The sequence below is a fragment of the Notolepis coatsorum genome, assembly GCF_963971535.1.
Source record: "Notolepis coatsorum genome assembly, chromosome: 13".
In the NCBI taxonomy this organism is placed as follows: Eukaryota; Metazoa; Chordata; class Actinopteri; order Aulopiformes; family Paralepididae; genus Notolepis; species Notolepis coatsorum.
The window spans coordinates 37,509,588-37,524,294 of NC_140177.1; the positions used below are offsets into that span (position 1 = coordinate 37,509,588).

Below are 14,707 nucleotides of genomic sequence, written 5' to 3' on the forward strand. Positions count from 1 at the left end.
ATTCTGTACATACCTGCATATAATCCTTTTTACATACCTGTAGATACTATATCTATGTATATCCCTTACCTACTCTTACTAGATTTACGCTGCTGGCCAGTATGACTTACTACCATAGTGTCTTGATACCTGTATCACTGTACATATTAATACTACAACTCTGTACATACATATGATTAGCACCATTACTCAGTAGTACTCATTTATATATTTTATACCCAGTTTAACGACTTGTACATTGTATATTACTATTGCACTTTACTGTCACATTTGCACTCTGGTTGGATGCCAAACTTATTTTTGTTGTACTGTAGTGCTGTATGATGACAAATATATTTGAAACGTATCTAATGTAAATCTAAACTAGGGATGTTTCAGTTATTCACTGTAGCTGATGGTTCTGTTGGAGTCAAATGCACTGATTCGGTCCATCGATCCAATGTTTTTCTTTCCCTTCCATTTTCAATATACTTAACAAATTGGATTTGCGTTCTTACTTATTTATTTACTAATAAATGGCCGACCTGCTCATCGGGAGCAGTTTAGGGTTAAGAGTCTTGCTCAAGGACACTTCGACACACTGCTTGGGAGGAGCCGGAATCAAACCGGGAACCTTCTGATTACAATCATTATTGATAAGCCTTTAAATGCCTGTCCACATCTACATTTAGTCATTTAGCTGAGGTTTTTAACAAGTTCTGAACAACAAGTCAGCAGGAAGGGTACAACTGTCAGCTAAGTGGCAGTAAGATTGTAGGCTTGAGTGCATAGTAGTAAAGACATATTAGCATAGTAGGTAGTAATATAGGCATGGTAGATTACTTAGTAGCAAAGTGCATAATAGTAAAAGACAGTACGAAGGTTATATACTGTATATATATATATTTTCAAGATATTGATATTGATCCCTAATAACAGCAGGGAGATTCCACCGCGTCAGCCTTGTGATGTCACAGTGAGAGGGGCCTCTGAATGAACCTTCCCCCTCTGACGTTTAAGTCGGCTGACCGATGCAGATTATCTGTTTTTACGCGGGTCAGAGCAGCGTGGACCGAGGGGATTAGGATTACATCAATTCACACCATGTCGTAGATTAGGAGTGATGCTGTGTGTGACACAGAGGCCGTGTGTGCTCAGTGCTTATAGCACGGGAGGACCGTGTGATGCTGGTGTGATGCTGGTGTGACACAGTAGTGATGCTGGTGGTGTGACACAGTAGTGATGCTGGTGGTGTGACACAGTGGTGATGCTGGTGGTGTGACACAGTAGTGATGATGGTGTGACACAGTGGTGATGCTGGTGGTGTGACACAGTAGTGATGCTGGTGGTGTGACACAGTAGTGATGCTGGTGGTGTGACACAGTAGTGATGCTGGTGGTGTGACACAGTGGTGATGCTGGTTGTGTGACACAGTAGTGATGATGGTGTGACACAGTGGTGATGCTGGTGGTGTGACACAGTAGTGATGCTGGTGGTGTGACACAGTAGTGATGCTGGTGGTGTGACACAGTAGTGATGCTGGTGGTGTGACACAGTAGTGATACTGGTGGTGTGACACAGTAGTGATGCTGGTGGTGTGACACAGTAGTGATGCTGGTGGTGTGACACAGTAGTGATGGTGGTGTGACACAGTAGTGATGCTGGTGGTGTGACACAGTAGTGATGGTGGTGTGACACAGTAGTGATGCTGGTGGTGTGACACAGTAGTGATGCTGGTGGTGTGACACAGTAGTAGGGCTGTCTTAAATGCTTCGAAGCTTCGAACGTTCGATTCGATGGCACAAGCTTCGAACATTAAAAAAAAAATCGAAGTAAAAAAAAAAAAAAAAAATTTACTTCGATTTGTGTGTGTGTAGGTGTGTGTGTGTGTGTGTGTGTGTGTGTGTGTGTGTGTGTGTGTGTGTGTGTGTGTGTGTGTGTGTGTGTGTGGAACTACCCATCCCAGTTAGGACAGCCGAATCCCGTCCAATCTTTCGCCGTCGACTAAAGACTCACTTCTTCAACCATTATCTGAAATGATAAAAAAAAAAAAAAAATCTAACCGTGACTAACCTTACTGTCATGCACTTGTCCTAATAAACTAACCTACACTGTAACACGCAACACTTTGATGAACATTGTTACTCAGCTGATAGAGTTGTACCCTTCTTGCTGTCTTGTCGTACAGAACTTGTAAGTCGCTTTGGATAAAAGCGTCAGCTAAATGACTAAATGTAAGTGTGTGTGTGTGTGTGTGTGTGTGTGTGTGTGTGTGTGTGTGTGTAGGTGTGTGTGTAGGTGTGTGTGTGTGTGTGTGTGTGCGCGCACCTTGTAGAATTCCACACATAAGAAAGAAAGATACTGGGATGAATAAACAAAATAGGAAATAAAATGTAGAAATGCATGCAATACATAAATAAATATGAATCTCCATATATGAAATATAACATTTAGATAAGGTGCTACTGAGATGTTTTGGTGAGTTCTTTGTTTTTTTGTGGAAGTTGCCCTTCTTAAAAATGCATGAACATTCACTGATAATTGGTCTGTAGTGGAGTCTACAAGGTCTACATTGCCGGACCATGTAGAATCCGGACCTTGTAGACTGATTGATTGATTGATTGAAAACTTTATTAACAGATTGCAGAATGGGTACAATACAGTACAGCTCAATACACACAATTGTTAAGGGGATGCAGACCAGAGAAAGACTTTCGTCTTGTTTACATCAGGGTCCCCCATTTTCAATTCATCAGGACATATATGACATACATGACATACAGATAGTCAGTACTGCTACATCTATACATTTATGACATACCAGATTTGCAAATACAGTACTGTTTGTGATACAGAAGGAGTCAGGAAAAGGGAGTATATACATTTGACGTAGAAACTGTACATTGGGATATTGACAACCATACTGGGTAATCTACATTGGAGGTGGTTGGGGGGGGGGGGGGGGGGGCACACTGTATATACAAGCAAAACTGTACATTGAGGGGGGGGAGGGACACTGTACAAACAAACAAAATTGTACATTGGACTATTGACAAAACCATACTAGGTAAATGACTGTACATTGGAGGGGGTTGGGTTAGGATATTTACAGGGGCCAGTGTTGAATTGCAGTCTCCCGTAGGTGACAGCTTTGGGTAGGGCGTTCCACATTGATGTGGCATAATTGCGAAACGTGTTTAGTCCCTTATTTGAGCCGAATCTGGGTTTAACATGATTTGTGGAGCTCCCTCTGGTGTTGTGATCGTGGTATTCACTGACCTTTGGGAAGTATTTTGACATGTACATGGGTACCTTGGTCGTGTAGTGTATCTTGTAGACCAGGCCCATTGCAAGTTGCTGTACTCTGTCGTCTACTCTAAGCCATCCTAGGTTGTCAAAGTGGGCAGGGGTGAGGTGGGTTCTAGGAGTAAGGTCAAGCAGTAGTCTGACCAGTTTGTTTTGAGATGTTTGTAATTTTGTTTTTAGCGCCTTTGAGGTGCTTTGGTACCATGAGGTGCAAGCATAGTCGTAGTACCCCTGAATGAGTGCTCCTGCCAGAGTCTTCAGGGTATTCTTGTTTACCAGAGAGGAGATCCGGTACAAGAATCGAGTTCGTTGGTTGACTTTTTTTATTACATTGGATGCCATTTTGTCACAGGAGAGATTAGCCTCTAGGATGGAACCCAGGTAGGTAATTTCATCTTTCCTTGTGACAATATTGTCACCCACTGTAACTGAGAAGCCGTCGGTCTTGCTGAGTTTGGTGGTGGTGTGACACAGTAGTGATGGTGGTGGTGTGACACAGTAGTGATGCTGGTGGTGTGACACAGTAGTGATCCTGGTGTGACACAGTAGTGATGCTGGTGGTGTGACACAGTAGTGATGCTGGTGGTGTGACACAGTAGTGATGCTGGTGGTGTGACACAGTAGTGATGCTGGTGGTGTGTAGGGATGGAAATTGATAAGATTTTATCGATACGATTCCGTTGTCGATTCTGCTTATCGATCCGATTCTTTATCGATTCCCTTATCGATTCCTGCTACATTTATAATTTAAATAAATAAATTGTAAATGCAACAGAACTAAGCTGGTTAAAATAACAACATGCAACTTGACATTTCTGATTGTCATTTATCATTTATTGTCAGAAAAATACAAAAACTGTAAACAAATTAATTAACTATAGGCCTACACTTAAATAAAATGTATTTGAGAACTAATTTAACCTATTGAACTGTAGTTGCATTCAACAGGTCGTTATTGCAAAAGACAATTTGTTAGCAATAACCTACCTGTATAAATAAAGGCCAGCTCAGTGTTCTCTCTCTGCAATGAGCATGGCTATTTAGCTAGATAGTGGCTAACGTTACTTTACCATGTAAATTAATGACTAGGATGCAAAGCACTTTCAGTTTTCACTGCACACACAAAACGGTCGCAATATCGAGCCCTTTAGGTTTTCCTAGTCAAGGAATCAAATAGTCTGCTATGGCTGCATGCGTGGCGCTAACGTTATTGTTTTTAAATGCGCAACTGTCGGAAAAACATGGCATCGATAAGAGGAATCGATAGTCATGGAGGCATGCGATTCCAGGAATCGGACAATTAGGAACCGGTTCCCAATCGATTCCGATTCTCGATTCCCATCCCTAGTGGTGTGACACAGTAGTGATGCTGGTGGTGTGACACAGTAGTGATGCTGGTGGTGTGACACAGTAGTGATGCTGGTGGTGTGACACAGTAGTGATGCTGGTGGTGTGACACAGTAGTGATGCTGGTGGTGTGACACAGTAGTGATGCTGGTGGTGTGACACAGTAGTGATGCTGGTGGTGTGACACAGTAGTGATCAGGGGAGGAAACTAACTTTTTGGATTACCAGCCAACTGGCGAGTAGCTGATTTTTTTTACCAGCCCAATTTTTTTTTTACCAGCCAAAAACAAATCGCTAATTGTGATAATTACTTCTTTGTATGTCTTCGTCTAAATTGATTTTCAATCATAGTAATAATCAATCACACCGTGTCTCTACTCTAAAATATATTTATTAGCATAAAACATTAATAACAGTGTCTCTACTCTTCACAATATTAGCATAAAACATATTAACATGAAAGAGGGATCTGTTCTGGACTGGGTTGGGCTGAACAGGGCAGTGAAAGATGCTGGGTTGGACTGGGTTGGGCAGTGAAAGAAAAAACCTGAAGCAGGGTTAGAAATTAACATTTTTTTTCAAGGGCTTTTTTTGCCCCCCTTAATTGCTTTTCGGGGGCTTTTTTTTGTATTTCGGGGGCACAACATTTTTATAATGAAAATTAACATAAAGATTATAAAACATTCTTGACACTTTTTTTTACAGTCTTCGTCCGTATGTTTGATAACGTAATGTTAATGTCTCTATATATAGGGCTCTACGCTAACCTTTTTCCCAAGGAGCACATGTGCTCCTAAATAAAATGTTAATAAATAAAATCTAAATACAAGTTTAGGAGCACACAGAAATTTAGGAGCACAGTGACAATTGTTCAAGTAACACACACACACGCACACGATGTGTGACATCATGGCTTGGTTTCATGTTTTGAGGTACCTTCAATTATCTGTAAATAATACATACATACTCTATCTAAATAGATTAAATATTATTGTCCCTGAGTGAGGGCAAGTTGTGTTGTTGTCTTGATATAATAACCGGTTGCCTCTGGATCAATGAATGTCTAATATTGAATAATATTATTAGATATTTTATTTTTAACATCCCTAATTCCAACAGTCAAGAGGCTTGTTTCAAATTGATGAAAAACCCCACACACGCAACGTTTGTGAGTATAGGCTCTGGCCAGATCGATCAATGAAATACGTTGCACGCTCAGCGCTGTGGAATGAAGGCAATGCGCATCGGGATCGGATTTGGATGTTATTCTTTTGGAGTTGTGTTACAAATGGAATGGTCTTTCCCCGCCGAACACAAGTTACTTAACGTTACACAGGTCGCGCTATGCAGATGCTTAGCTTGCTAACGTTAAGATAGCAGTGTAATGCTTGATGAGAGCAGAGCGCTCTCTCTGTGTTCGCAGCACCTCTCAAGTGCCTGTAACACGCAGCGGGCCCCGCCTCCCTCCTCCTTGGAACATACATTCCACCCAAAAACTGAATTTCAGTCCAGTTTCAATCTGAACTATTAACAGCGGAGCTGTTTTGTAATCTTCACAATCACTCGTCTGTCTCGCACACTGCAAGTAAATGATTTTTCCGGTTTGCACACACACATATTATTAGGGGCAATACGAGGGAAATGCTCGCACTGTAGAGCATATATATAATTATATATATAATTAGTAAACTGTCTGGGGCTTTTTTTGCCCCCCTTAACTGATATTCGAGGGCATTTGGTCAATTTTCGAGGGCATTTTGCCCCAAGCCCCCGTTAATTTCGAACCCTGACCTGAAGTATGTTGTGAAGTGTATAGATAGATGTGAAATGTATAGATGTAGCAGTACTGTCTATCTGTATGTCGTGTATGTCATGTTATGATGAATTGAAAATGGGGGACCCTGATGTAAACAAGACGAAAGTCTTTCTCTGGTCTGCATCCCCTTAACAATTGTGTGTATTGAGCCGTACTGTATTGTACCCATTCTGCAATCTGTTAATAAAGTTATCAATCAATCAATCAAGTTAACTTTGAACCTCGGTTGTCAAGCCGCGTCAATGTTGTGTATGCATCTGGGTGTTCACTGTGCCTTTAAGACGGCACAGTGGGCTGGACGACAGGGCTGTGAAATACCGTCAGTGTTGTGGTATCGTCAGTTCGGTTGGTGTGTTGTTGTGCACTGGTTGAACATGCAATAAAACATATAACCTTACGTCGTAGTCCGGTGCGTTTTTGGAAACATTATAGTCATAACAGATACACCTAGCTGACATGGGGCTGGCTGCTTTGAGCACACACACACACACACACAGGGCTAACGTTAGCTAGCAAGCAGCTATATAGCTAAAATGCTAATTAGAAGCTAACCACTGTATACAGTTCCAATAGACTAACAATACACCTCTGTTAGTTAAATGTGTTCTTGCCTTAGACTCAAGGGTTGTACTAGGGTTGGATGCAGTTCCCTGTTGGTCAGTCTGTCTGTTTTCCATCTTCTGCTGTGTTTAACGTTATCTGAGTGCTTCCTTGACTGATGGCTAGTATCGCGGGACTTTTATTCAACATTATATATGTCCGCCGCGGGTTGGCCAGTACGACGGGAACTTTTATTAAACATTATATATGTCCGCGGGTCTTGTGCAGTGCTCTCGTGGCACTGTCAACTAAAGCGACTGAAGACGTGCACCGTTTGCCAGTGCAGTGATTGCAGAATGTATTTTTTTTTGTTTTGTTTACTAGTCGCCAGACTGGCGAGTGGTCTTCATGAATCACTCGCCAAACCTAAAAAATACTCGCATTTGACGAGTAAAGTGGCCTAATTTCCTCCCCTGCCTTCAATGACACGCAATTGTCATTTCATTAGAGACGCAGACCAGCGCAGACCTTCAATGACATGCAATTGTAATTTCATAAGACACAGACCAGTGCGAGCAATGGGTCCAATGTGTCTATCTAACATGCTTGGCATCCTCCTCGCCATTCCTGTTATGTCCACATCATGGTAAAACCTTAACTGCTGTGAGCGTTTCAGGGTTCCAGGGTTAATTAACGTTAGCCGCTAACTAAGCTAAGCTAACTAACGTTAGCCGCTAACCCTGGAAACGCTCACAGCGGTTTCATTGGCTGTTCGTATATATATACCGCTTCATGCATCGAGCTCCATGTTACAACTCCGTTTGTTGACTTCCTACTAGGGATGCATCGATCGGATCGGTACTCGGCAGGGAGCGAAATTAACTTTTTGACTCACCGGCCAGTGGCGGGTAGATGGGAAGAATCTACCCGCCAAGCATATTTCTTACCTGCCAAATTTTTTTTGATTAAAAGAAAATATATATATATTATATAAATTTTTTTTTAAATAAAATATATATTATATAATCATACTTGTAGTTGTATTATCTGCGAGACATCGCCACCACGCAATAAGTCAAAATGCTCGATATCTGCAAACAGCTCCACTGTCTGTGTGTACTCTAGTAGCCTCCAGCTCCAAAAAGGATTCTCCTGTGCTGCAGCGGGACCCTATACTAATACTCTACATTCAGCATGCAAGGATTCTCCGGCGCTGCAGCTGGACCCTATTGGTATAATGTTAGGGTTCTTTGGTCAAATCACATTCAACATGCCCTCAGCTACAATACGCATTGAATCAATGTTATAAGACATTGATATCAGGAGCTATCTGTAGCTACTGCTAGCCCGCTAGGTAACGTTAAGACAATTTAGTTTACTGGGACATATAGATCTAACGTGAGCTAGCTAACGTGAGCTAGCTAACGTGAGCTAGCTAACGTGAGCTAGCTACACGAGGGAACGGAGGTATTATGCACTCGAGTCGACTATTGCTGGAGCATTTGTTGATATCAGTAGCTAGCCAGCTAGATACCGTTAGACAATGCCTCGTCATGTATTAAACTAAAAGTGAATGGTTGACTGGGTCATTGTTTAAACAGTAACGGTAGCTCATGGAGGTCCGGTCTAGACGAGAGCAGACTGCCTCTGTCAAGTCAAGAGTCAAGTCAAGAGTTTTAATTGTCACAGCATACAGGTATACAATGAAATGCGGGTGGTCTTGCCCGCAACGATGTGCAATACAGTGGTACAACATATAATAGAATCAAAAAATAATGATATTGTTGATTGTTGATATGAGCAGAAGCCAATAGTATCCCGCTGCAGGGCTGGGCGGATATGACTCGTTGCCACGGTTTCTTTCAAAATAAGAGTATCATATGAACTGAATGCTGCTAACTGCCGGAGCCATCGATATTATGACTGGAGCTGCGCTTGGAGCGGAAATGAGACCCGCACAGATTTTCAAAATAAGAGTATCGTTATGAACTACACGTCTACACGCCACACGGCGGGCAGACCCCCCAGTGGCAAGCGCCAAAGGTAAAAACTGAGCGCCCCTGGCGGGCGGCGGGCTTTAATTTCGCCCCCTGGTACTCGGCCGATACAGAGTACCGATTCGATACCCATAACATTATCTGAAATGAACAAATTTAATAAAAAAATCTAACCCTTACTAACCTTACTGTCATGCACTTGTCCTAATATACTAACCTACACTGTAGCACTCAACACTTTGATGAACATTGTTACTCAGCTGATAGAGTTGTACCTAGAGCTGCCGCGGTATTGATATTTTCCTTACCGCACAAATTTGCTTAATATTTCATACCGCCGCAATATAACCGTTGGAATGCATTTTTTATTCATTTTTTTTGTAATCTACTCTTTATAGCATATAGCCTGCCTCTAGTCTAAATGTCTATCTTTAGAGGATGACTTTGCAGCATATTGTTTGGGATTCGGCAAGCACGCATTCGTTATTGAAAGTGAAACACGGATTCGAAGTCTCCCCTCTGGTAGAGCCATATGAAATCCGTTTTATTTTTTTCCAAATTCCATTTTATTTTTTTCCAAATTCCGTTTTTTCCGTTTTAATATTTCAGAATTCTGTATTTTGCTTTGTACGCTCATTTTACCATCAGAAATAGTGTCTAATAAGTGGGAATGAATAAATGTCCACAATTTAATAAGATATAACAGTCCATTTAATAGGGCTGTCTTAAATACTTCGAAGCTTCATTCATTTATTTCATTCGAATATGAAAATAAAATTCGATTATTAAAAAAAATAAAAATAAAAAGGTATATATATTTTTGCAAAATCAACTCTGCCTCTCTTTGTTAACTACAACAAGCAATGCCGTTTGTTATTTAAGATGAGGTCGGACTCGGCACTGACAGATTTGTGTTCATTGTGCTGCTTTTATGAAGCCTCAAATGACTGCTTACAATATTTCATGAAAGCAAAGTGTTTTGTTTGTCTAAGATTTAAAACGGTTTAAACTTTACAGCACTGACAAAGTTGAACAAAGTGCTGTACAAGTCCCATAACGTAAAAAAAAAAAAAAAAAAAACATTTTTTTTTTTATAGTTGATTCCATTTTTATTGCTCAATTCCGCGATTCCGTCCGCGATTCCGTGATTGCGGATTCCATATGGCTCTACCCTCTGGTCGTGCGCCGTCGTTCACTCTGTGTCGCGGGCAGGGGTGGTAGGCTGGTAGCGCCCGGTGGTTACCCCCCCCCCCCCCCCCCCCCGACCCTTTCTTCTTCTTATTATTATTATAAAGTTACTACTTGATTAACAAAGGCATTCGTTTTGTGGCATTAACGTTATATAGTTACACGTTCAATAACATCAGCGTATTTACCGGACCATAGCAAGGCAAGCATTACTCAATTCATATCTCCGTTCCTTCCTTTGCTCAGAGCGTGCTGAGTTGTGCACATTCTGCGGTCTGTTAATAAAGTTTTCAATCAGACAAGTGTATAGAACGAAGGGCTTTTATTATAACATTCGTTGCAGTAAAATCATTATGCCTCGTTTAGTACTCCTGTGGACTGGATCTCTGATAGTCCACTCCGGCGGCGAGCTAATGTTATTAGCCTTGTTGTGATCAATGGCTAACATCCAGGAAGTAAAAACCGAATAGGCGCTTGCCGATTGGTGGTAACAGCAGAGGCGGGTGCAAGCGGTGTGACGTAATTGGCAGATTCAACTGTCAATCAAAATGTTTCCCTTGCATTGCTTTGGTTGAGAGTATTATTATAAAAAACAGCGTTGATGCGGTATTCAGTTAAACGCTGCGGTGGGCGTGACGTAACAGCGATACCGCGGTATTGCGGTAACCGCGGCAGCTCTAGTTGTACTCTTCCTGCTGTCTTGTTGTACAAAACGTGTAAGTCGCTTTGGATAAAAGAGTCAGCTAAATGACTAAATGTAAATACCCATTGTTCAATTAATAAACTGTATGCTTCACTGTGTGGAAGAGACTGGGATCAATATTTTGTGCAAGGCAACATCAGGCTTGACTTAAAACATTACTTTCCTAACTTAGTGAAACTAAATGTAACAAATTAACACATAGATATAAATGTACTGAATTGTTATTTCTTATTTTATATCTTATTATATTATATAAAAAATAATAATAATAATTCCGATATCAATATCGGATCGGTGCATCCCTACTTCTTCCTACTACCTAGTGTGACATCACTCAACTACGGCAACCAAGAGGCTCAAACTCAAACCTAATACATCTCTCTCTCTCTACGTTCAATGATTTAAAGTAGCCAAGCGTTACACTGTAAATACTAACTGGATAGTTGATGATATAAACATTTCATTTCATTATCTGAAATATTCTAAAATCCTTAAGTCTGCTATAAGCCATTCTCCCTTTCTGTGTGTGGAAAGACCAGATGCGGTCAGAGGAGTTTGATAGTATTTAACTATTTACTGAGGATGGCCAGATAATGTTGATATTTAAACATAAAAAATTATAATATATAATAAATGTATACATGATCATGCAACATAAAAATAAATCATGCAGGTCGACCACAGGCTGATCACTCAGAAGTGAGTGGTTATCCACCCTCCACACGTCCAGAGGTCTGTGAATGTACACAGGTCTGTAGACCTCCCTCTCATCTTAATGCTGATTCAACTGCAATAATGTAGCTATTCCCTTCCACATAGACTAGAGTATATAGATAGTATATACTATTTATTTATAGTATAGTATTTATAGTACTGTACTACTATGTACAGTAAATAATATAGTGTATATATAGTATATACACTATGTACAGTATATAATATACTAGTGTATATTATATACAATATGTATAGTATATAATATAGTGTATAGATAGTATATACACTATGTACAGTATATAATATAGTGTATATTATATACAATATGTATAGTATATAATATAGTGTATAGATAGTATAACACTGTATAGTATATAATATAGTGTATAGATAATACAATATGTATAGTATATAATATAGTGTATATAGTATATACACTATGTATAGTATATAATATAGTGTATGTATATACAATATGTATAGTATATAATAGTGTATAGTATATACACTGTACAGTATACTATAGTGTATATACACTATGTATAGTATAGTGTATAGATAGTATACACTATGTATAGTATATCATATAGTGTATATAGATAGTATATACACTGTATGTATACAGTATATAATATAGTGTATATCTAATAGTGCTTCTAGAACCAGCTATTCTTATTGGGACTCCCCGGAACCCCTTCAATGACCCCTGGGTCTATGTTGTGTTGTGCAAACATCTAAAATATTCAATATCTTATTTCACACAATTATCCTTTCATGGTGGTTCTGAATGAATGGACTCCTGGTTTCGCCTGCCTGCTTGGCTGGAAGCACTGACAGCAACACAACCGTAGCCTATACATCTCCAGCCACTCTGAGTCCTAAAAGGCTTCAATAAGCTCATATTTGCCATGTTACTATAATACTGAGAGTTACCAGCTGCTAGTCGCTGCATATGTTAAACACATGAAAAACAGCAGAGCAACTAGCATTAATTAGCGTAGCAAGGTAAACAACACACGTCCGTAACGACATTGGACGAATTAAGTAAAAGGACAGACAGTTGTAACAATATATATATATATTACCATGTCTAAAAATAGCTGAGCATGCAGTTAAAATGAATAACGTGTTCACCTCTCTCTCTTCTTCACCTGCAGGTCTGCGTTGAACTGTCAACTTTATGTGTCACAGTTATTGTCCTCCCCGCGGGTACGGGTTGAACAGCTGCTCTAGTAGTTCCGCGGAGCAGACATAGCTAAACTCTGACCCTTTGTGGAGACATGTGGTACTGCGACCAAAGCCAGGGAGCTGTCCGCTGTGCTGAAATCCATACACGACAGAAAGAGAGTGAAACTGTAATGAGTAGTAGCAGGGTGTTGGAGATAAGTAACAGAGTACTTTTACTGAACTTAAAGGGACAGCTCCTCGTTCACTTCCATTCATTTTGTGGATCAAGTCTAAATATCATACTTCTGAAGTATAAACAAAATATACAGTACTATTATTCTGTATAATGTATTTTTCTCAGTCAAATGTGTTTTTCTTCTTTCGCTAATGTTTCCATTTTCAAATGATGAGTATAGGAATCTTTCCTCCAGCAAGGCAGCAGGTAACCACCCACTGAACAGCAAGGCAGCAGGTAACCACCCACTGAACCCACAAATCATGTAAAACCCAGATTTGGCTCAAACAAGGGACTAAACACGTTTCGCAATTATGCCACAACAATGTGGAACGCCCTACCCAAAGCTGTAAAGGAAAGTAAATCACTACCCACCTTCAAAAACACTCTCAAAGAACACCTGCGGGAGACTGCAATTCAAAACTGGCCCCTACAAATGTCCTAACCCAGTTGTACAATAAAGACCAAGCATGGCTTTGTCAGTATTCCAATGTACAGCCCCACCCAACCCCACCCCACCTACCCAACCTCCTCCAATGTACAGTTTCCATGTCAAATGTATGTCAGTATTCCAATGTACAGTGTGTCCCCCCCCCCTACCAACCCCCCCCCCCCCCCACCTCCAATGTACAGCCCCACCCCACCTACCCAACCTCCCCCAATGCACAGTTTCTATGTCAAATGTATATACTCCTTCTTCTGGATTTTTTAGTATCACAAACAGTACTGTATTTGAAAATCTGGTATGTCATAAATGTATAGATGTAGCAGTACTGTCTATCTGTATGTCATGTGTGTCATATGATGAATTGAAAATGGGGGACCCTGATGGAAACAAGACGAAAGTCTTTCTCAGGTCTGCATCCTCTTAACAATTGTATGTATTGAGCTGTACTGTACTGTACCCATTCTGCAATCTGTTAATAACTTTTCAATCAATCAATCAATCAAACATTCCCTGCAGGGCAGTGGCGGCTCGTGAATTCTTCACGGGGGGGGGGGGGGGGGGGGGGGGGGGGGGAATTAATTAGTATCCCCCTCTATCTCTCCTTCTCTCTCTTTCTCTCTCTCACACACAGTGCGATGTGGAATAGATTCGTTACACAATCAGACCTAGTACGTGTAGTAGTATATACCAAGAATAACTTCAGTATGAGTACAGGGCTGTACACATATTTTGCATATTGTTAAACGAGCCAAGGCTAGCTATTAAACTATCGATATGAATCGAAAATGGGGGACCCTGATGTAAACAAGACAAACGTCTTTCTCTGGTCTGCATCCCCTTAACAATTGTGTGTATTGAGCCGTACTGTATTGTACCCATTCTGCAATCTGTTAATAAAGTTTTCATTCATTCATTCATTCATTCAAACATAGACGATATTGAACAATAATCCACTTATTTTCAATCCAAATGAAACTCCACTCCAGAGAGAGAGAGAGAGAGAGAGAGAGAGAGAGAGAGAGAGAGAGAGCGTTAGTTAGTTAGTTTAGCATTAGCTGAGTGGCTAACAGCGGCTAACGTTAGCTGAGTGGCTAAGAGAGAGAGAGAGAGAGAGATAGAGAGAGAGAGATAGAGAGAGAGAGAGAGAGAGAGAGATAGAGAGAGAGAGAGAGAGAGAGAGAGAGAGAGAGAGAGAGAGAGAGAGAGAGAGAGAGAATTAACTCACTTTGTTTAATTGAAACGTGGTCCAGCCGGAGGGCTTGAT

At 40.6% G+C, this 14,707-nt stretch overlaps 1 protein-coding gene across 2 annotated transcripts in view; it reads right to left on the reverse strand.

Moving 5' to 3' along the window:
- nmnat3 (nicotinamide nucleotide adenylyltransferase 3) overlaps positions 1-12,767 on the reverse strand; it is a 38,090-nt gene extending 25,323 nt beyond the window's left edge. Inside the window, exon 1 of one of the 2 annotated variants that reach the window (XM_084328133.1) lies at positions 12,728-12,767. The gene's annotated coding sequence lies outside the window, so the exon portion shown is untranslated. Of the gene's footprint in view, positions 1-1,936; positions 2,005-12,727 lie in introns of those variants that run through there. The other variant, XM_084328134.1, reaches the window with a different exon arrangement.
- Positions 12,768-14,707: the final 1,940 nt, after the last annotated feature.